The sequence below is a fragment of the Pleurodeles waltl genome, chromosome 9 (genome assembly GCF_031143425.1).
Source record: "Pleurodeles waltl isolate 20211129_DDA chromosome 9, aPleWal1.hap1.20221129, whole genome shotgun sequence".
NCBI classification, from domain to species: domain Eukaryota; kingdom Metazoa; phylum Chordata; class Amphibia; order Caudata; family Salamandridae; genus Pleurodeles; species Pleurodeles waltl.
The window spans coordinates 1,144,153,816-1,144,176,551 of NC_090448.1; the positions used below are offsets into that span (position 1 = coordinate 1,144,153,816).

A 22,736-nucleotide genomic window follows, 5' to 3' on the forward strand; every position below is an offset into this window, starting at 1 on the left:
AGGGTGAGAAACACTATTACTGGTCTCTCGGCAAACTAACTAAAGGAAACCATCCCACAGGACAAACTCAACCACAACAGCAGACACTAACAATATGACTTGCATGGAGACAGTTAAAAATTAGAGCAAGGCACAAGTGCATGATCAGTAGACACCCAGGTCACACCTTCCCCCTCACCCATTGAGCTCACTGTGCATCCCGGCACCTGTAGCACCCCACTTCCTACAAGCAGCCTTTACAACCATACCCACCCCCCTAACACCAGAGTTCTCATAAGCTCACCATCCAGATCCCCTACTCATGCCCCAATGCTCCCCGTACGCCTTCTACACCTGGGTTCCTTAATCCAAAGGCTGCTCACCAGTCCCACCTCTTTCCCTAAACTTCAGAACACCTGCCGATCACTTGAGGCCATATGTCCGAACACATTTTCCCATTGACACAGAATGGGAAAAACCCTTTGCTACATCTGGCCCTTGGTGCCTTTCATACATACTGTGCAGTGATTAAAATGGAGAGTATGCGCACCGATTGATATCTACTGGTTTCTAAACTTTAGAAAGCACCGCAAAATGTTCAGTTCCCCTGGCAGAGCGGCGGAATTTTAATTTACCATGAATTTCGTATTACAAGAGTAACAAGGAGTTACCAAAAGTCCTCCCAGGCCAATGTACTAGCTGCCAAGCTGTGGAACTAACTGTTCAGCACAATTCAAAGCATTAACGGTTGAGGGTTTTCCCACTCCAGTGCTGAATTATTTTTGCTTTTTGGCAAATGCTGTCCTTAAGCCTTGAGAACTTTTCCCCACATCAGGAATCCAGGCTAAATTTCTGTCCTGTTTTCTTTTTTCACGCATGCTGAGGATTCTAAGAGTACCTAGTATTTGTACAGTATCCTGGAGGGAATGGAGAAAATAGCCAAAATATAGCAACATTTTAGGGTTTTTGGAAAAACAGGAATGGGAACAAGTGTTGTGTAAGTAAGCCTATGTTGGTTTTCTACAAATTTCATCAACAAAAGGATTGCTGTGCTAAGATCAGCAGCCGCCCAGCTTTCAGGAACAGAGTCGTGAAAAATAATGTTTACCATTGTTTTTGCATTTTTCTAAGTAGGTGACTATTTTTTGTCATTTCTGCCTACTTACAGTTTGTTGTTAAAACAGTTGTGAAACTCATGTATGAACCCAGATTGCTAATCAGTTGTGAAAACTCAACAAAATTCTAAATTTACCAAGGGGTCATTTTTGTGCTTCACTGATGGTTTTCCCAAAGGAACTAATTGTTGGATAAAAATAATTAAAATAAATCAGAAATAGGTGACAACATTGTCTTCTATGATTTTTCCCCCTATGCCTTATTGATAAAAATAATATACCATTATGCCAGCAACTGAGATGCAGCTTACAATGATTTTTTTGTTGTGTACCACTTATGTTTCAATTTATATAGTAAAACCTAATGAAAAAGAAATGGGTATGAAGGAAATCTATGCATTTGTTAAATGTATACAAGATATTCAGTGTAGGAATAGTGGTTATTTGTACACCTGAATATGAGGCTACACATACTATCATATGTTTGAGAGGTAATTTTGCAATGTGTGTCTTTTCTTCCATATTGGCTTATCTTTAGAAATCTGGACATACATTTTTTTATAAATTCAATAGATTATAACAAATATTATACTAATTTGTGTTTCCACACTTCTTCCGATACAAAACAGGTACCCTACTTGTGTGGGTCGACGTGCAACAGAAAAGCCACCAGAACACAACATGGAGACATCAACTTTTCACCATGGAAATGGACAGACTGACCGGCCTGCAGACATATGGAACTTAAAGCCTCACCATCTTCCTCAAAAGAAGTGAATATCCCAGGAGTAATCATGGAATCATGGACTCAGATCCGTTCCTAATACCACATGCTGATGAAGTCGAGGGAGCACCTTCTACACATAGAAAATGCTGCAACGCATCTTCCCATACATTGAATATCAACAAAGACAACAATATGTCTTTACTCTTGTTATTGCCAAACTCAGCTATCCAGTAGCCAATACCTTGTCATCACGTATCATGATTTGCACAATTCAATAAATCCAAAACTCAACAGCAAGACTCTTCTTCTACCTACACAGAGAGAACACATGACATCAGTCTTGCACATACCTCAATGGCTATCTGTAGTTAGGGCGGCAAAAGCAAAGCAAAACACAAACGCTGTGGGATAGCGTAACTGGATGGATGGAATGCGGAACCAATCAAACATTCACCCCCAGTCACAGATCTGGGTTTAATCCATCCATTATTTTGCTCACCATGCCACCCCAGTTTGAACCCAGCCATATGCAAATCAGTCTTGACAATGTTCCTCATGGGAACAGTCCCACCCGAACTGCCAGGCCAGGTTCTCCCTGGACCGGAAACAAGCATCCTGGGCCCGGTTCGGGGTTTCACCCCTCATCAGCCAGGCTAGCTTGAATCCAGTGGCACAGTGAGCCCGGGACCCACGTCTGGGCATAGCCGGCGCACTTAGGGCGGCAAAAGCAAAGCAAAACACAAACACTGTGGGATAGCGTAACTGGATGGACGGAATGCAGGACCAATCAAACATTCACTCTCAGTCACAGATCTGGGTGTAATCCATCCATTATTCTGCTCACCATGCCACCCCAGTTTGAACCCAGCCATATGCAAATCAGTCTTGACCCTGTTCCTCAAGGGAAATCCTCATATCTGTAGTTAGACAACATTCAAATACTTTGCATGGTACATAAAGCTTCCCAAGGAAAAGGACAACTTTACCTACAAATTAAATTTAAACACAGAAACAAATGCAAGACTGCACTACAGGTTAGCACCACAGATCATGATATCCCCTTAAAACAATAAATCTATAATAACAAATGCTATTCTAGCTTGTGTTTCCAGCCTTCCAACTTCTACATCTCACCACAGAACAAAGGACAGTTAATCTAGACTTTACGACAGTCCTCCCTATCTCAGTTAGATAAAATCCATGTTGGCTTGCCATATACCAATTCAGTACCTGATCCCTCATCGTCTATGGGACAGGCTTATAATGTATAAAAGGACCTGTGGAACCTTGCTGGCAGCTGGATGGCACATATGCAGGCTATACTAGCATGCTTAACTAACCACTCAATACTAACTAGCAGGCCTGCCGAGGCCAATGAGACCTGCCACAAATTGCTGGTCAATGGGAGACTCTTACACAGTCCACCCTGAAGGTCCCAAGTAGTCACATTCTGTGAACACAAATCCTATAATGACATAGAGGATGATAATAATGTAGCTTCTTGACACATCTCTTCCGTCGATATCTCATATAGGCAATCATACATAGGAGGACTGTAATCTGACCCCCCCTCACTATTTCTTGACACTTGTTCCCTCGTGCGGATCCATAAGATTACTAAGTGGACAATCTGTTGCCACAAGCAACATAGGAAATCGGATCAAGAACCTAAACGATAAGCTACAAACACAATAAAGGGACCTGGAGAGCTAACCAGACCTGCCAGCCTTACACTTATTATAAAATGTGTCCTCATCCATCACACTACTAAGCGCTGACTCTCATAACACGATAACCGCACCTCAGTGGTCATAACTCATGATATGTATACACTTCTCACGTAGGTTCGAAGCAAAAAAGTTGAATACTCTAATTAGTCAGCCTTTATACATATACGCATGTGTATATAATATATTTTTTATATATATACACATTTATATATATACATATATCGAACACTCCCTTCCAATACGAAGAGAACCAGGACACTTCCGTAAATAGAAATCCAATTTTTAATTAAGCAAACAAAAACTCCAACGCGTTTCGGCAAAAGCCTGATCTGTGTCCTGGTTCTCTTCGTATTGGAAGGGAGTGTTCGGTATAAGTTAATTCGGGCGTTTCGGAGCCCGGCCAGAACCGCTGTCCCGTATCGTCCGCACTCCGAGGAAATGATTGTGTTTTTATGTGATATATACATATATATATATATATATATATATATATATATATATATATATATATATATATATATACACACACACACACATATATATATATCATTGAATAAGAGCATGTTGTGAGTTATATATAACATAACAAATTTGCCTCTAGCAGACGGTCAGTGTTACCTGGCAGCAGTGAGATAAAATTATGTTGCCTGTTGGCCTGTCACTTCAAGAGATGGCTCAAGATAATACTGGTACGAAGGCCTCACACCACTGAAATCCTGAACTGCACATTTGTTATTAGAATGGATGGCCTGGGGCTGAATAAGATAAAGCAGACTCCTCTGAACAGAAAGACAGCACACAGCCAGGTATTTTTGTAAATGTCATTTGTCTGATAGCGAGCCACGTTCTTCCCGGGGTCAGATGTGACATCAAAGCCGCTCATCTTATCATGGAGGAAATGAAATAAGTATTGTGTGCACAGCCTGGAGCCCCATCCCCCCATGCAACCCAGTGTGCACAGTCCCAGAATTCAGCCCCTCCCCCAAGCCTCCACTCTGTCCCTTGCCCAACCCCCACCCACCCTCCAGCATAACTGTAGATCCGCTGCAGGTTTCCTGTTGCAGGATCCCCCCCTTCAACCTCCACCCGTCCTCCATCATAACTCTAGGTCCGCTGAAGGTTTTCTGTTGCAGGATGCACCCCCCTCCATGAGCGGGATATCCTGCGACTGCAAAATAGTCCAGCCGTTTGGGCCATGGGTGGCGTTTGCATTTTGCCTAACTTCACAGATGAAGGTATTACATTCCACTTCCTTGTATCTGATGAATACACACAAACTTTCTAGAGCATTCCACTTTGTTCCTTAAAGAAGCTTCTCAAAACCAGACTGGTCAAATGACCATTCAATTGAAATATTGACCCACTGCAGCTTATGAAGAATGTCATATAGGGGTCCCCTGTTCCATGATTCCACTCTAGGGGTCTGATGTACGAAGAGGATGGTCAGGAAAGTGGTTTCAAATTGCACATGACCTTTTGAAATCTGTTTCTTACTTTGCGATGTTACCTATGTACTAACATGAGCGTCACAAAATCTCCAGTTACAGGGAGTCGCAAAATGACTATTAGCCACATCCCAATTTGCACCCTCTGGGATTAGCTGCAAACACAGGGATAGTGACATGCATTAAACAGCGGACCCCCATCTCTGTGTTTGCACTCCTACATGTGTTTTCTTTTAAAACAGCCCATGTTTCTTTAAGCAACTGGTGCTGCTTTCCAAAAATGATTTCCCATTGGTAATAAACTAGGAGGTGCATTGGTCCAATTCAATGCAGCCTGTATCCCCTGAGGTCCATAAGAAACACCCTTTAGCAACTCAGTTAACATATCCTTTAGGGTGTTGGTAACTGATCAGTGGTTTTCGATGGCAATCGTAATGCAGACCTTTGCAAAACCCATTTCGTGAGTCAGAAAGACTTTGTCAACTCACAAAATCGGTTTATCAATTACGAAAAAAGCTATTTCGTGGTCACAGACCCTCTGATTGTGCAAATTTCAGGGTTTGTGATTATAGAATGTCTTTGCACATTTGACCACAACTCTCATAAATACAATTCTTTATCTGTCTCTTTGCTTATCTGAATTCTCTGCAATAAAAAAAAGGATATGTGTGGCACTGTCCCACCCAGGGCACCCACCATATTCTTGTTAGGGGGCAGCGGAGGGAGCAACAAGGCAGCCATGACCCCTGCCGGCTCCCTGCATGCAGCAGGAGCTGGTATTGCTCCCGTCCGGAGGGAGCAGCTACTAATGCTGCACCACTTGAGCAGGATCAATATTTTTATCTGTTTCCCGGCCCACATCACTTTGGGCAGGGAAACAGATCAAAAGTCTGCTCCAAGCTGCTGGGAGCATTTTCAAAGCTCCAGCCAGCTGGAAGCAGGCTTGGTGTTTGCTCCTGCTTGGCAGGAGTTTCGAAAATGCTCCTCCTAAGCGAGCGCAAACACAGGATTGCCTGTCCATGGCGTTGCGGGCAGGATAACCACTATGTCCCAAAGTTGGGCACTCGGGGACAGAGCATTTGAGCCAGACCTGGGGCCATTAAAAGGCTCTGGTTGGGGGCTCCCCAAGCCATTGCCCCGTCCCATTTTGTAAAATGTTAGCCGCACGGGTTGGCTCCCCAGTGCCGTTGGAGGGTTGGTTAAGGGGGATATGCGGCCAAAATTTGCAAACTTATAAACTCATTTGAGCCCCAGGGGTGGGCTCCCCGAGGCCTCTGGAGGCTCGGGGAGTGGGAGCATGCAGCACCTTTGCCTTTATGAACCCAACCCTGGAGGTGGGATCCCGGGGGCTTAAACCTAATAAATGCTTCCTAAATGCCATTTTTTTTTTTTTAATCCCGTGAGAGTTCCGTGGGATTGCATATTTTTTTACCAATATTTTGTTTTAGGCTCTTGGAGGGGGAGGCCCATCTGGGCAACCTCTATGAGGCCTAGGGTGGACAGGGTATCTCTACTCTACCTCTTCATATTGTTTTTCTTTTTTAACTTCAGGACAGTGGACTAAGTCCCAGAGTCCTGTAATGGCTGCCAGCAACATTTTTTCTCAAAAAAGGGCTATGATCATAATAAATTCAATAAAAGGCCCTGCAGAGGTGCACAAAGGTGCCAACTTACTGAAAACCATACACTGCACGCCCACCCCTCTTCATCCATCACACTGCTAAGTACTGTGTCACATAACTCAATAACCGCATCACATTGGCCATCTTGCATGACATGGAAACACTTCCCACATACAATCAAAGCAAGGACAACACACTTTCAACCACCCACCCTGCATGGAGTAGCATCCTAAATGCTAAGACAGTGTAATCAGCAGGGCGGTGCTGAGTTCAGTTCAGATCCCGACAGAGACAGCAGTAAGTTGGGGGGTACTGCCTGACAACCTCGTAATGCGACAGTCCGACAGTCAGCGCAAGTGTGGCGATCCAAGGACCGCCGCACTCGTAATTAGGCCCTTAAAGCAGGCTGGAAAGAGGATGGAAAGTAAAGAGATGGTAATTGCAAAGAAAAGCAAAGACAACAACTGAAAGTAAGGGCCATTATTTATGGAATTACGGAGGAGGCTACATAGAGGTTGCATACAATCTGAAGATGAAGAACTGCATAAAGAAACACTATTATCTGCAAACGAGACAGTGTTCTATTAAGTACATTTGAAAAGTACTGAAATTAGCAAACAGTCTGACCCCTGTAAGGATTCCTCTAGACCACTGCATCAGCAACAACATCTGATCCTCCAAAGGGCCCAGAATCGTATAGTAGTTCTTGGACCCACATAAAAGGAAAAATTGAGAGCTTTAGGCTACACTCAAAGGCAGCAGTAACCTCATTATTATAGCAACGTGAGAGCATATCCTGGGTAATTAATGCAAACAACTGATAGGAAACTGCAAATGCTGGGAAGGCTGTCTCTGATGTTCACCCTTACTGTTTGGCTTTGAGTATTAATTACAAAAGCAAAGCAATCTTGTTTCCTCCCCAATTTTTTCTCACATGGTGATTATCCTGAAGGAGGCCTCACTATCCTTCAGATGTTTCTGTATTTGCTGTCAGTAGGGGCATGGGCGTAACCCATGCCCAGGTGGCATGGGGGGGCCAACCTTCTAGGCCCCCACACACCTTCAGGGAGCCCCATGTAGCCTATGAATAATTTGGAGATATTGGAGACTTGGGGGGCCCCATATCACGTTTTGCGGTCAGCATCATTTTATGTTACACCACTGTGCAAAACCATTGATGCCCCTAACATGCAAGCTGATGAGTTGAGTCATGTTGGGTCACGCACAGTAGCTGTACAGTAGTGCAGCAGGTGCAGTGGCACTTGGGTCCAGCCTGCCTGCACCAACTGCATTTAATTTACTACACACACACACATACACACACACACCAACTGCCTGGGGTTTGGCTCTTTGTTTACTCTTTCAAGCGTGAATGACAGGCCCGGGTAGGCAGCAGTGAACAGTCGGACTCCAGAGTCGGTAGGGTACGCTGGGGTGGTCTGCTGTTTCGTGATTGGATGTCTCCGGCCTCCAGGTGCCTTGGAAAAATGCTGGCACATATGAGTGGGAAGGTAGCAGGCTGGAGGTGACTATTCCCTCAGCAGGTGTCTAACTGCTGTCATGAGAGAGAATACCTGCATGTGATGTGTGTGTTACAGAGAGAACAGACTGAAGCCATCAGCACACGCTGTGGAGAGCTGTGACATGCGCAAATCTGTTTTATTGGCGCGTGATAGTGGGGTTGCCACAGTTGCCTCCCATACTTGTAACCTAAAACTCTACCTGATGTTTCCTGAACATATCCTGATGTATAAACAACAAAGAAGCTGCCTTTCTAACCACAGAGTCTAGACTGGTTACTTTACTCACAGTGGTGTCTAACTTCAGCAGTCATTTTGGTGGTTATACAATTACAGAGACTCTGGCTGCTTACCAGGCCAGATCAGTTGCTGCTGCCTCTCTGTAAGCTGAACTGTGAGGATTTATATAGAATCAATGTATTGTTGAGGCTAAAAACGGTTTCCAGTGCAGTGAGTGGTTCTCCATCAACCATAAGGCACTTAGTCAATTCTGTTAACAAGCATGAGAGAAAGAAACGTGCACTTCCATTGAGTGCCGAAAGAAAAAAAAGTAGTTCACTGAGCCATGGAATAACACAAGTCATTCAATCAAAAGAATGGTAAAGAAGCCATCCTCCAGGAAAGAGACAAACAAGAAGAGAAAGGGAAGCCATTGAATAAGAACAAGCAAATGAGACTGACAAGAAACCTAACCAAATGTAAACCACAGCCTGACCCAAAGCCCACTTGATGTACTGCTATTGTCCGCAATAGCCAAAAGCTGTCTGTAGGCAAACTGCATTGGCAAAGCAAATAGGCCCAAAAGATCCAAAAGACGAGACCCATTGGCTTTGTCAGTGCTTGTTCTATTGAAAAGCATGTGGACTGTGCTCTTCTTGGTGCCTGTAAAAACCTCCTATTGGAATGAATGAAGCAGTTATGTGCATATGTGTTTTTTTGTATGATATTCTAAAAGTAGATTTTTTCTTTTCACTCTAAAAAACAGATACAATGCTTACGGGATCTTATGAGCAACTATGTTAGATTCATGTTTTCTGATTTGATGTGTTTTTAGTTGTTGCTGTTGTAGCACAGAAGTATACTAAAAAGTGATGGGTGGCATGCTTGAATGAAAATCAGCGACTGGTAATTACTCTGTGCCATATCCCAATTCATCGACATTTTACACACCATGCCACCTCTGATGGACCCAGCCATGTGAAAATCAGTCTTGACCCTGCCTACCAGGAACAGCTCCGCTCTAACTGCCAGGCCAGGTCCTCCCTGACCTAGAACAAAAGCACCCGAGACCGGTTTTGCCCTTATTAAGGCTCATTATTGGTGTATAGCTTGCTTCCAGTGGCACAGTGAGCACGGGACCCACGTCGAGGCATACCCATCCCGCTTAGAGCATCACACTGAAGTATACAAAAAAGTGATGGATGGAATGGTTAATTTAATCTCAGCCACTGCTGACCATGTAGGACTGAGTCCCAATCCATCAGTATAATGCACACCATGCCACCTCAGTTTGGACCCAGCCATATGCAAATCAGCCTTGACCCTGCTCCAATAGGAACAGGCCTGTCTGATAACCAGCGATACATAAATGTTACATTCCATTCCAAAACACATGGCTCAAAATGTGTGTACCAATGACAGGCAGATCTACAACCCATCCAACAGTCCAACATACAAGCTGTGAAAGTTCTCAGGGGGTGAATCAAGCTGATTTTTTTGACACTCGCACAGACAGTGACTGGTCAGGGTATTTCTCTGTTTCTTCCTGAAGAACATTGCTCACTGCATGCTCCATTTGACCAGGAAACATCAGTACGGCTGAAAGGAATGGAGCCCTGTGGAATTATTGTCATGAGTTGGTACCAGGAACATTAAGCCATGAAAGAGGCTGCGTAAAATAACTGAATTGTTTAGGAAGTACTGGGAGACACTCTCAGGGGACCAGGCTTACTGGTCAATATGCCTACACTTGAAAAATGTGTGTGCTTGTTCACGAAGAGCGTCAGAAATGTTCTTGTTTTTAACATTTATTGTAAGAGTATTAAATTGCGTTGTCACGAAAATAGCCTATAATGAAATGAAATTAATTTTAAAAGATTTTATCAATGTGTATTTTCAAATATTTCTGATATTCTACATGTAATAAATAGATTCTGGATTTAGCTATTGAATACCATAAATTAAAAATAAATGAGAATGAAATACTATGATAAATTAAAGAGGAAGACAATATAGACAATACAGGGAAACAGAAGAAAGGTCCGACAATGAGAATCTTTGCATACTATATCAATCTAGTGATTTAATACTTTAGAAAAACACATAGGTAGAAACATCTTTTCAAGCCTAAATCTAATTAACGTCATAGGGAATTCAATGTTGTTCCTGAACTTCTCATTCTTTATTGTTGTGCCATAAATAGTCTGTTCATGCTTTAAAACAATGTTTAAGAATACAGATAAAAAGCTTCCTTTCAAGCAGTAATTAAATGGCAAATCCTGTTAGGGATGTTCAGAATTAGATTCATAGAGACACCTCAACACAGAACAATGACACTTTCTAAGACTAAGAACATGAAGAGCTGCCTCTTACCACAGGTACACGACTGTACCCTTAGGTCAGGGGAGTCCAGCCTATGTCCTTGGAAGCTGATCCCTGACAGATTTTTAGTATGTCCATGCAAGATAAGCTTATATTTAATGAATTAAAATGGAAGTAATTTACATGGACACTGAGGGCCTCTTTATGACTTCGGCGGATCCAAAAGCCTGTCTGCCGAAGTTCAAACGGGGAGATTGCCGCCAGTGTGGGAGCCTCCCTGTCGGACCCATTACAAGTTTCCCGCTGGGTCAGCGGGCGGAACCTCAGTTTCCGCCCGCTGTCCCAGCAGGAAACGGCCTACAGCATTATCTCCGGCTTGTAATGTATTGCCGGCGGGAATGCTGCAGTGCGTAGGGTGCGCCAGCACCCGTCGCAATGTTTACTGTCTGCAAAGCAGGCCCCCTGCACCTCGTCTCTGCAAGCCTTTTCATGGTGGTGTTACTGCCATGAAATCGCTGGTGGAGAAGGTGGTCGTAATCCCCAGGGAAGCCCTGGTAGATTAGGACCACCACAACTGCCAGACCGCCGGGACAACTAATCCTGGTGGGGCTGGTGGTCCGACTGTGGCGCAACCGCCGCAGTCATAATGTGGCACTCGGACCTCCGCATTAGCCAGTTGTCTGATTGCCACTGAGACTCTGGCGTTCAGTAGACAGCCAGACTCGTAATGATGCCCTGAATGCCCCAAAAATCTGGCATAGATCCCATTTTCTGGACATGCATTGGACATGCCTGTGTCAGTTAATAGTTCTTTAGCTGGAGGGGGGAAAAAATCTCACTGATTACCAGGCCCGATTTTTTCTTCCAAGGTAATGCTACACCACGGTTGGTTCATGGGTAAGACTAGACAGCCATAGAAACCATTAATTACAATGTGGTGACCCTCTGTCCCTCAGAACGTGGGTATGTAATATTATATAGCTACAATGGGTTCTGTTGGGGGAAAGGACGAAATTGCGCCAATTGTTTACTACTTTGTCCTATAACTTGGACACATCTATAAATGATTGCAAACACACAAGAGACTGATGTAGCTTCGTATATTCTCGTTCATATAGCGAAGCATACAGAAACAAAAACTAGAAGAAGCCTGTTTTATAAAGTGACATACAAGTGAAATGATCCTGTGGTCTGCTCAAGTGGATAAGACAGAACACATACATTAAGCCCGTGGTTTCCAAAGCGTCCTCAGGGGGTCCGCGACTGCTTAGAAAATTAAATAGTGTTAACGGATTAGGTCCTCAGCTTCCAATAATACATTTGTGGGGTGTCCCCGGATTCCAATAATGATTCAGAGGGGGTCCCTGGGCTCCTGTAATGATAAAGTTGGGGTCCACATAAGTCAAAAGGTTGGGAACCACTGCATTAACAAATGACATAAAATGTCACTAAAGCAATACAATTGTATGGTGCCCGTTTCATTCCTTATACATCTGTATAGGCACAGCTCATTGTATCAGCAGTGAATATTGTGCCATGTTCAGAGTAGGTGTGGAGTACAAAATATACATATAGCAGATTCCTTCTTATTTTAGTTTCAGTACACTTCGTTATATGCCTTTAGTCTAGCGCCCAGAATCTGTTAGGGGAACATAGTGCTCACTAAAAATTCACTCGCTCCCATTACCGCTCTCAGTCTAGTGCCTGGGCGTCCACATGGAGTCTCTTGAAATCCGTTGCGCGTGAGTGGTAATGACACCAGCTATTACCGGCGTCACTTTGCAGATCTAAGCGTCTACTAATTGAACGTTGAATGCAGACTCCACCGGCCAGGGAAATATTTGGTGGATGCTTGTTAAGACTGCAAATGAAATGGCTTGGTCCATCTGGGAGCTCCTCACCAGAAATAGCATGAAGATAGTTTAAGCAATGTCGTTAAACTACTGTTCAGCTCTCTGTACTTTCAGTTCCCACAATTAAGCATGCAATTGCAATGCTCAGATATCAATCCCCAATGTGTGAGTCACTTTTGGACTCCAACAAGTACAAAGGATAATTATACCAAAGACACAGTGTCATTATCAGTCCTGGATACGCTAGACGTCTTAAATGTGTAGATATCCCGTGGGCGGGTACAGGCTCGCGCCTTGGAGTCCGCGCGCCCAGGCGTTTCGGGTCCGTCAATTCTATTGCTCCAGAGTAGAAGGCCACCCCTCATAACCAGCGACTGGATCCCCAGGGCTTCTTAAATTTGTAGATATCCAGCGGGCACATACAGTGTCCCCCCCTTGAGTTTACACGCCCAGCCGTCTTGGGCCTGGTAACCCTACTACTACAGAATAGAAGCCCTGCCTCCAGGGAACCTACCATGCACCCCCCACAGACTTCTTAACTTATTAATAAGTTTTAGATATTAAAAGTGAGAGCTCAGGCTCCCTCCATAGTGCTGTCAATCGTTTTGGACTGATTTACTCCTCAGGCTTAAAACAAAGAATTCCAGTCCCCTCAGCACTTCCATTGTACCTCAACCAGACTTCCTAAAATTGTAGATATCAAGGGGATGACTGTGGTCTCTAGAAGCAAAGACCTACCCCTGAACAGCAGTATCTGTGTTCACATTTATATTTGTAATTAGTCTTATAAAGCACGCTGCTACCCAAAGGTGTCTTGGCGCTGTGTACCACGAGAGGTCAGAGAACTGGATCAGAGTGAGAAAGGAACATGTAAAGTTGCAATGCAATGGGTCTCGCTTTTGTTCGAGTTAGAGCTATTAGCGTTGTCAATTCCTAACTGGACTTTTCTTGCCACATTAATTGAAGATGAAAAGTAAAACGGTTGACATAAGCGAGCTGACTCAAAGCGCCGTGGCTGCCATGAGCACGAAGGAGAGACACAAAAAGAAAAAGAAGTTCGCTCGTAGTCAAACGTATCGGCAATCATCCCTGTAACAAGGGCAGTCTGCAAGACGATGACAAAACCACCCCAAGGAGGGACATACATAAAGCATTTACAATGGTAACAAAGGATTTTGGAAAGGCAAGCCCATGAACGAGTGATAGTGATGGGCGTGTCCCCACTGGCTGAACAGGGATGTCCTTTCCCTGCCTTGACGCGCCTGTTGCGACACAGGCGTGACATCACAGCTGTGATGAAAGGTTGCATTGCTACTGTCTGTGCTGCCCCAGGGTACGGCAGCTGCCTGTACCTTGCCTGTGCTGTGCAGTCGCGTAATGAAACTTGAACCCCTCCTTCAGCAAAGTACATGGGGAGCCCCTTCTCCGAACTCACTCTGGAGCTCACATGCCAGGGTACTGTGCTAAGGGGGCCCTGTGGAGTTGACCTCACCCCCCGCACTGCGGAGGCCATGGGGGCATTTGTTAAGCGGCTGGTGCTGTGTCAGTGAGGGAAGCTTGCACTACAGCTACTTCTATCATTTGGGAGGGAAACTGTCCCTCTGCTCTCCAAGCAATACCAGTTCTGTGTGTTGGAGGGAAGCTTGCAATGGGGTTGCCCGTGCTCTGCGTGTGTGTAAATGAGTGTAGGTGTATGAGTGTTTGCACGCGCGCACACTCATGAATGTGTGATTGGGGTTGTACATGCTGGTGTGTGTGAGCCTGGACTTCTGCTTACTGTGTGCAAGGAAGCACTGTTGTACTACAGTGAATGTGACAGAAGCTTGCACTGCTGTTGCCTGTGTATGCAATGGGATTGTGCACTGTTTTGCCCAGGCTGTACTTGGACTCAGTATGAGTAAAGTTTGTATTGCCGTTGTCCACCCAATACCTGAGTGCAGTAGTGAATCTTTAGTACACACTCTTCATTATACAAAAGCCTCAGCTATTGGCATTGACGACGAGTGATTTATGCGCGTTCAGTGTCCCGAGCTCACGATCAAACGACAGCTTTAAGTTGCAAGCCTCTGAATCATCAAACAGGATGCTTAACTTGTCAAATTATTCTGTGAAAGTGGAGCCAGCGGAAAGCACCGCCGTTCCTAGGACATCTCTTATCTGTGCAGTTAATCCTGGGGTCTGAGTAATGTTCCTGCCTCTCAACCACGCTCTTTGTTCTTCAAGCGCAGTCTGGAGTAGCGGCTCTCACTTGTGTTATCATCCGGGTACCAGGCGCGCCAAGGCAGGGGGCAAGGGGCTGGTCCATGAGGAGCCTCAAGAGGCTGCTGCTTCTGAGCAGTCACGAGGCAGGTGGAAAGAGATGAGGGAGTCTGATGTCAGGCTCTGAAAGTCTAGTCTACACTAAGGGGGTCATTATGAACACGGCGGGAATCCCCGCCGTGTTCATGCTGACGGTCTAAACACAGACCGCCAGCCCCTTGAAGACCCCGCCGGGCCTATAATAAACATTCCACTGGGCCAGTGGGTGGAAACAGTGTTTCTGCCAGCCAGGCCAGCGGAATGCTGGGCAAGGACATTACTGACAGCTCCACATGGAGCCATCGTCAATGCCCCAGTGCGGCGGGTGCAGCCGCACCCGTCGCGCATATCACTGCCCGTAAATCAGGCAGTGACATGCGTGACGGGGCTGTGCACAGGGGCCCCGGGGCACCCATTCCGCCAGCCCTTCCCTGGTGGGGGAACCACCAGGGAAAGGCTGGAGAAACCCGGGTTCTTTATCCAGCACTGCCCTGTCGGATAGAGAACTCCGCCATCGTCAGGCTGCCTGGCGGTGGTAGCCCGGCAGTGGCGGAGGGCTGCCTGTGGCGGTCTCCCTGTGTTCATAATATGGCGGTCCAGACCACCATGCCGGTGGCGGTGATTTCCGCCACCGCCGGCATGGCGGTCTGGACCGCCATGTTCATAATGAGACCCTCAGTCTCAGAGGTGCACTCTGCCCAAGCCCTAGTGGCCTCAGAGGCACTGGCGTCTATGGAATCGCCCCCACCAACCCATGGTCTGACAAACCTCCTCACAAACGGACTGAAGTCATTGGAAACAAACAGTGACAAAGCCAATAGATTTGTCTTTTCTATAGTGCTTGAACACACAGGCACACTGTGATGAAGATCTCTCTCACATACACACAGACCAACACACATGCAGGCAATGACGCACACACGTACACAGGGTCATTTAAAGATCCTTACATACAGACGTACCAGTGCCTATGCACACAGATCTCCAGACAACTCCAGGCATTCATTCATCCAGGTATACACACACACTAACAAAAATGCACATACCTATGCCTATGCACGTACATGAACCAGAAGAGGATCAAACACACACATACTCACAGAATCCAAACTCACAGCCCCACGCAACGCACATGCAGGAAGGCAGCACACACACATACTCACAGAATGCACACTCACTGCCCCACACAACGCACATGCAGGAAGGCAGCACACACACATCCTCACAGAATGCACACTCACTGCCCCACACAACCCACATGCAGGCAGACAGCACACACACATACTCGCAGAATGCACACTCACAGCTCCACACAACGCACATGCAGGCAGACAGCACACACACATACTCACAGAATGCACACTCACAGCTTCACACATGCAGGCAGACAGCACACACACATACTCACAGAATGCACACTCACAGCTCCACACAACGCACATGCAGGCAGACAGCACACACACATACTCACAGAATGTACACTCACAGCTTCACACATGCAGGCAGACAGCACACACACATACTCACAGAATGCACACTCACAGCTCCACACATGCAGGCAGACAGCACACACACACTCACAGAATGCACACTCACAGCTCCACACAACGCACATGCAGGCAGGCAGCACACAAACAGGCTTGGTAGATGTCCAGGGACATGGATAGGCAGAGAAAGTGATGGAGGGACTGAGTGTTACAGGCCTTGACTATATCTAATCTATACCCCCTGCAGAGGAAATGCAATTCAGAACAGAATATTTCACCTGCACGCTTTTTCTTCCGCTGAAAAACAGCCCTGATTTTTCAAAATATTAGATTTTGATGCTAGAAATGCTGCATTACAAATGACAGTTTTGTGCACTGAGTGCGCATATTGTAGTGAATATCTCTGCAGCTTCCCTTTTAAAGGGTTGGAGAATTATTTTCGATAGTGTGTGCAGAATGCTGTAGTGTGTTCTGCTTCTTTTATGGAATGCTCTTGGATGCTGACCTAGGAAGATTCCACGTTCTAGTACGTGAATCTCCTGGAGTCAGTTGATCCTGTGCATCTTCCCTCAACGGACCTGTTCCTTTTACTTCTGACTTCAATAAACCTCTAAAGGTCTGCAATGTACCGTCACTTCAATTTGGCGACGTGGTTGTTGATTTCAACGAATCTTCGCATGATATTCTGTTAAAAAGAACTGATCTTGTGCACTCGTTTCCTGTGCCGAGCCTGTGGTGCCTCCTGACCTGATCCGCCGTCGCAGGATTATTGGTGAACTTTGGTGTCTTCAGTTTATTTTATTTATCTTTTTTTTTTTTAACCAGTTTTTTCGGTTCTAGCGCTGTCATGGCCGTCTCTCGAGCGTATCCTTGGCAACGCTGAGGAGACTGACGCAGGCGCTTCACGTGCACTTTCCCGGCTACGCACACGCTGGGGGCCCCGTTTCTGCTAGTGTCTCCTAGGAGACGGAGACGCTAGCTATTAAATAATCATATTCACGGGGACGCGGAGCACGGAGGCTGCTTCCGCTACTGTCTCCTAGGCGACGGAGACATTAACTTCGGCCTGCACTTCTTCGAGCGTCCTTATAAAGACGCGAAGAATAACTCCTTCCAGAAATTAAAGAGGGATTTCGTGTGTGTTCCTGACACAGAGGACTCAATCCAAGAAAAAAAAAGAGGGAAAAAAAAAGGAAGGAAGAAGTAAGACTATATCATTTTTTTTTTAAGTAAGAAGGAGGTAACAGAGGGTTTATCCTACCGTTAAGGGCTGTAATATATATATTGTGAACAGGTCCGGGAAGGGAGGAGTTGGACATATATATATATTTTTTTTTTGATTGTTAATTAAGGCATTAAGTTATTCCTTGTGCCTTATCTTTGGTCTCTGATATGGCGCAAGCCAATTTTACCATCGTTCCCCCACAAGTATTTTGGGCCATTGGTAATTCACCGCCCATCAAATGGCTGGAGTGGAAGGACAATTTTTTTAATTATTTAGGTGCTATTGATGTTGATAACAAGATGTCTGCAGAACAGAAAAAGAGGATCCTTTTGCATTCTTTGGGCCCAATGGGTCTAAAAACATATAATAAGATGTCCAAAAACCCTGTAAGTGGAGATGTGTGTGCTTTCAATTCCGCAATGCTAGACCTTGACAAATATTTTGCTCCAAAAGTTTGTATGGGAATTGTCCGTTATAAATTTTTCCAAAGGAAACAAGAAAAAAATTTGCACGTGGATGACTACGTTGCAGATTTAAAGAAACTGGCTCTTGACTGTAAATTTGGAACAATTCATGACAAACTTATTAGAGATCAGGTAGTCATGCATTGCAACAATCAATCCATTCAGGAAAGACTTTGGGTTAATGGTGACTCTTCTCTAGAAGAAATTCTAGCTATTGTAAGGAAGGCAGAGATCTCTGAAAGATGTTTTTCTGAACTAAAATCTACTGGGAAGAATGAGGATGGCATTTATAAAGTGACCAATCGCAAGGGCTTACAGAGTGGGGAACCTGAAAGAAGATGTTACAGATGTGATAACAAGGATCACTTAGCTCACTCCAAATTGTGCTCGGCTTTGAAGGTGAAGTGCAACAAATGTGGAATTGTGGGCCATTTTGCTAAAGTTTGTAAAACTAAAAAGAAAATAGTTAAATGTATATATGAGAGTGATAACGTTGTTAAGGAGGTTATGGAAGAAAAACCTAGAGGAATTGATGAGGATAAGAATTTCATTCTCAATATCATGGAGGCGAACACCAAGGATAAACCTGTTTGCAATATGTATATTGGTGGAGTACCAATTACAATGTATGCTGACTCAGGCTCACCTTTCACAATTGTAAATGAAGGTGTGTGGAACAAAACTTTAGTGGAAAAAATTGGCAATCGGCTTGCTCCTCCAGACATTCAACCGGAGAGTTACACAGGAGAAAAGATTGAACTGTTAGGTTTTAGATGGTTAACGTTTTCATTTAAGAACAGGAGCACTAGTGGAAAATTATATGTGGCTAAAAAAGGGCCGTCAGTTCTGGGATGGAAGGACCAAGGACAGTTGCAAATGATCCTGGATCCTAACGGCAAAGAAAAGGTCTTAATGGTGGATGATGAAGATTCTTTGACCTCCAAGATAGAAACTTTATTTCCCAAGGTTTTTAGTAAAGGGTTGGGGAAACTTTCTGGTTTCGAGCACAAAATCATTTTAAAGATGGTGGCTGTACCTAAAATTCATAAAGTCAGAACTGTGCCGATTATGATCAGAGAAGAAGTGTCAAAAGAGCTAGATAAATTGGTATTAATGGATGTGATAGAACCAATTGAAAGCTCAGAATGGATTTCGCCTGTAGTAATAGCTCGGCGCAGCAATGGGAAAATCCGCTTATGTGTGGACTTAAGATACTTAAATAATAACATTCTGATTGATCGGTTCCCTTTACCCAGGATTACGGAAATGGTTTCTAGTCTGGAAGGAGCGTGCTGGTTTTCTACTATTGATCTGTCACCCGCTTATCATCAGATTCCCTTATCTGAAGATTCCAAAAACCTGATTGCCTTCATTACACCCTTTGGATGCTTTCAATATAAGAGGATGCCCTTCGGTCTTGCGTCTGCTGCAGCAGTTTTTCAACATCTAATGCACAAACTTTTTGGGAAATTCAAAGGGGTTATGTGCTTTCAAGATGACATATTAATCTTCGGGAAAGATAAGAGTATGCATGATGAGCGGTTGGAACACGTATTGGAAGTGTTAGGTGATAAAGGATTAACTGTGGATTTGAGTAAGTGCAAGTTTGCGAAAAGGAGTGTGGAATATTTGGGTCATGAGATAAGTGGTGAGGGGGTTAAACCTAAGGCATCTTTGGTGGATGCTATAGTGGGGGTGTCACCTCCTATATCTAAGGATGAGGTTAGATCATTTTTGGGCATGGCGGAGTTTTGTGCCAAATTTATTCCGAATTTTGCCAGCAAGGTTTATAACTTAAGAGGGTTACTCAAAAAAAACTCTCCATTCACGTGGAGTGATGCATGCAATAAAGAATTTGAGAACGTGAAAAGGGATTTGAGAAAAGCAGCATGTTTGGAATGTTTTGACCCAAAATTAGATACCTTTGTTACCACTGATGCTAGTAATAAGGGTCTAGGTGCTGTCTTGTCTCAAAGGGATAGTAATGGTAAGGAAAGGATCATACTTTTTGCTTCCAGATCACTGTCCCCATCAGAAGAGAAGTATTCGGTTATAGAGAAGGAAGCCTTAGCCTGTGCTTGGGCTTTGGAGCATTTACGAGCATTTGTGTGGGGAAAAGACGTAACTATTCGGTGCGACCAAAACCTTTAATTAAACTGCTTACAAGTGAAGGAAGTGTACTAGCTTCAGCTAGGATATCAAGGTTATCCATGCGTTTAAAGGATTACATTTATCGTATTGTGTATGTACCTGGCAAGAGTAATGTGATGGCGGATTGCCTTTCCAGATTGCCTAATTTGCTGGAAAGGTGTGTTGATGACCAGTGGTGTGAGTGGAGAGTGGCTCTCGTACAAGATTCAGGTAGTCCTGCTCTTAGTGAAGATAGTTGGAGGAAGGAAATGGAAGTAGACACCGATTTACTGTCTGTTTTTAAATACGTTTTAGAAGGATGGCCCAAGAAGGATCAGATGTCTGAATTATGTAGAAGTTTTTGGGAAGTTAGAAATGAACTCTCTGTTGTGAACAATGTTCTTTGGAGAGGTGATAAAATAATTCCCCCACTGGGTATTAGAGAAGCAATTTTAGAGTTGTGTCATGAGGGCCATTTTGGCATCGTCAGAACTAAGTCTGTAGTGAAGGAGTTGTTTTGGTGGCCTGGGGTGGACAAATCAGTGGAAAGATTTGTCAGAATTTGCCGTGTGTGTTCCTCCGCTGACAAGAGTTTGTGTACCCTTAGACCACCTATGCAGCAAACGTTCGTACCTAAGCAACCATGGGACTATGTTGCTATTGATCTCTTTGGTCCGGTGGGTAGCTCTCAAGAGTTTGTAATTGTTATGATTGATTTGTTCTCTAAATGGCCTGAAATTGGTATTTTGGAAAGAGCAGATACTACCAGTGTGTTGGAGTTTATGGATAAGGTTTTCCTTGCTGAAGGTATTCCTTCTAAGTTATTAAGTGATAATGGTGTACAGTTTATGTCAGATGCTGCTAAAAGGTATTTTAGAAGAGCGGGGATTGAGCATAAGACCACTTCATTGTACAATCCCAGTGGCAATGGAGCAGTAGAAAGGTTCAACAGAGTTATTAAAAGTATAATTCAGGGTGCGATGAATGGTGGAGAAGATTGGCACATCGCCATTTTTAAAGCAGTGTGGACTTATAGAATTACGGAGAATGTTACTACTGGACTCAGCCCTTTCATTGTTATGAGGGGTAGATGTCCGAGAAGCAAACATAACCCGGCTTGGTTGGTTAAGACTAGTATTCACACTGGTCTTTGGAGGAAGTAAGGGATAATTTAGATAAGTCTCGAGAGAAGTCAAAGTCTTATTACGACAAGCTCCATCACGTCAAGTCAGTGGTAATCAAGGTTTGAGATTGGGTTAGAGTTAAGAAACCTAATAAGGTAAGGAAGGGTGAGAGCCAGTATTTGAATCCTGAGCGAGTTATGGAGGTTTTACATAATGCTGTAAAACTGAGTGATGGTAGGGTGTGGAATCTTAAGCGCATTGTTCTACTTAGGAATGGACAGGAATTTGGATGTGGCAGTGTTCATATTAACAATAAGAGGTGTGAAAAGGAAAATGCAGAATGGTTGGAGGATGAGGTTAATGTTCATGATGCGTCTTCACATATTCTGGATGATTGTGTTTTGAGTGAGGAGGAAGGTGTGACGAGTGACTCTATGAGTGACTCTGTAGCTGACTCTGAGAATGGGGATTTGTGTTTATCTGATGGTGTGCAGCAGTGTGAGTCTGTAGAAGGGAAAAGGAAGGTGACACCTCCTGGTTGGTTAAAAGATTATGGGGGTCATTCTAACTCTGGCGGGCGGCGGAGGCCGCCCGCCAGAGTTCCCCCCTCCGAAATACCGCACCGCAGTCAGTAGACCGCGGAGGGTATTCTGAGTTTTTCCCTGGGCTGGCGGGCGGTCGCCAAAAGACCGCCCGCCAGCCCAGGGAAAAACTCCCTTCCCACGAGGATGCCGGCTCGTAATCGAGCCGGCGGAGTGGGAAGGTGCGACGGGTGCTGTTGCACCCGTCGCGTATTTCACTGTCTGCCAAGCAGACAGTGAAATACTTGTAGGGGCCCTCTTACGGGGGCCCCTGCAGTGCCCATGCCAGTGGCATGGGCACTGCAGGGGCCCCCAGGGGCCCCGCGACCCCCCCTACCGCCATCCGGTTCCCGGCGGGCAGACCGCCGGGAACTGGATGGCGGTAGGGGGGGTCGGAATCCCCTCGGCGGCGCAGCTAGCTGCGCCGCCTTGGAGGATTCCGAAGGGCGGCGGTACACTGGCGGGAGACCGCCAGTGTTGCCGGTCTGACCGCGGCTTTACCGCCGCGGTCAGAATGCCCTGCGGGGCACCGCCGGCCTGTCGGCGGTGCTCCCGCCGACCCTGGCCCCGGCGGTCTAAGACCGCCGGGGTCAGAATGACCCCCTATGTGTTAGGACACATTTCTAACTTTTCTGATTGTTAGTATATATATCGTTGATTTTCATGTTTTATGTGTAGTAATTTAATTTGTTGTTTTTATTTTCTTGTTGTTGGAAAAGAAGGGGGATATGTAGTGTGTTCTGCTTCTTTTATGGAATGCTCTTGGATGCTGACCTAGGAAGATTCCACGTTCTAGTACGTGAATCTCCTGGAGTCAGTTGATCCTGTGCATCTTCCCTCAACGGACCTGTTCCTTTTACTTCTGACTTCAATAAACCTGGTTATCCTCTAAAGG

At 45.0% G+C, this 22,736-nt stretch overlaps 1 protein-coding gene and 1 long non-coding RNA gene across 4 annotated transcripts in view; one reads left to right on the forward strand and one right to left on the reverse strand.

Moving 5' to 3' along the window:
• Positions 1 to 2,144, forward strand: part of LOC138258795 (uncharacterized) — a 144,521-nt gene extending 142,377 nt beyond the window's left edge. Inside the window, exon 5 of one of the 2 annotated variants that reach the window (XR_011198576.1) lies at positions 1,724 to 2,144. This is a non-coding gene — a long non-coding RNA (uncharacterized lncRNA). The remainder of the gene's footprint in view (positions 1 to 1,723) is intronic. The other variant, XR_011198577.1, reaches the window with a different exon arrangement.
• Positions 1 to 22,736, reverse strand: part of RGS6 (regulator of G protein signaling 6) — a 964,496-nt gene that overhangs the window by 626,797 nt on the left and 314,963 nt on the right. The window lies entirely within an intron of this gene.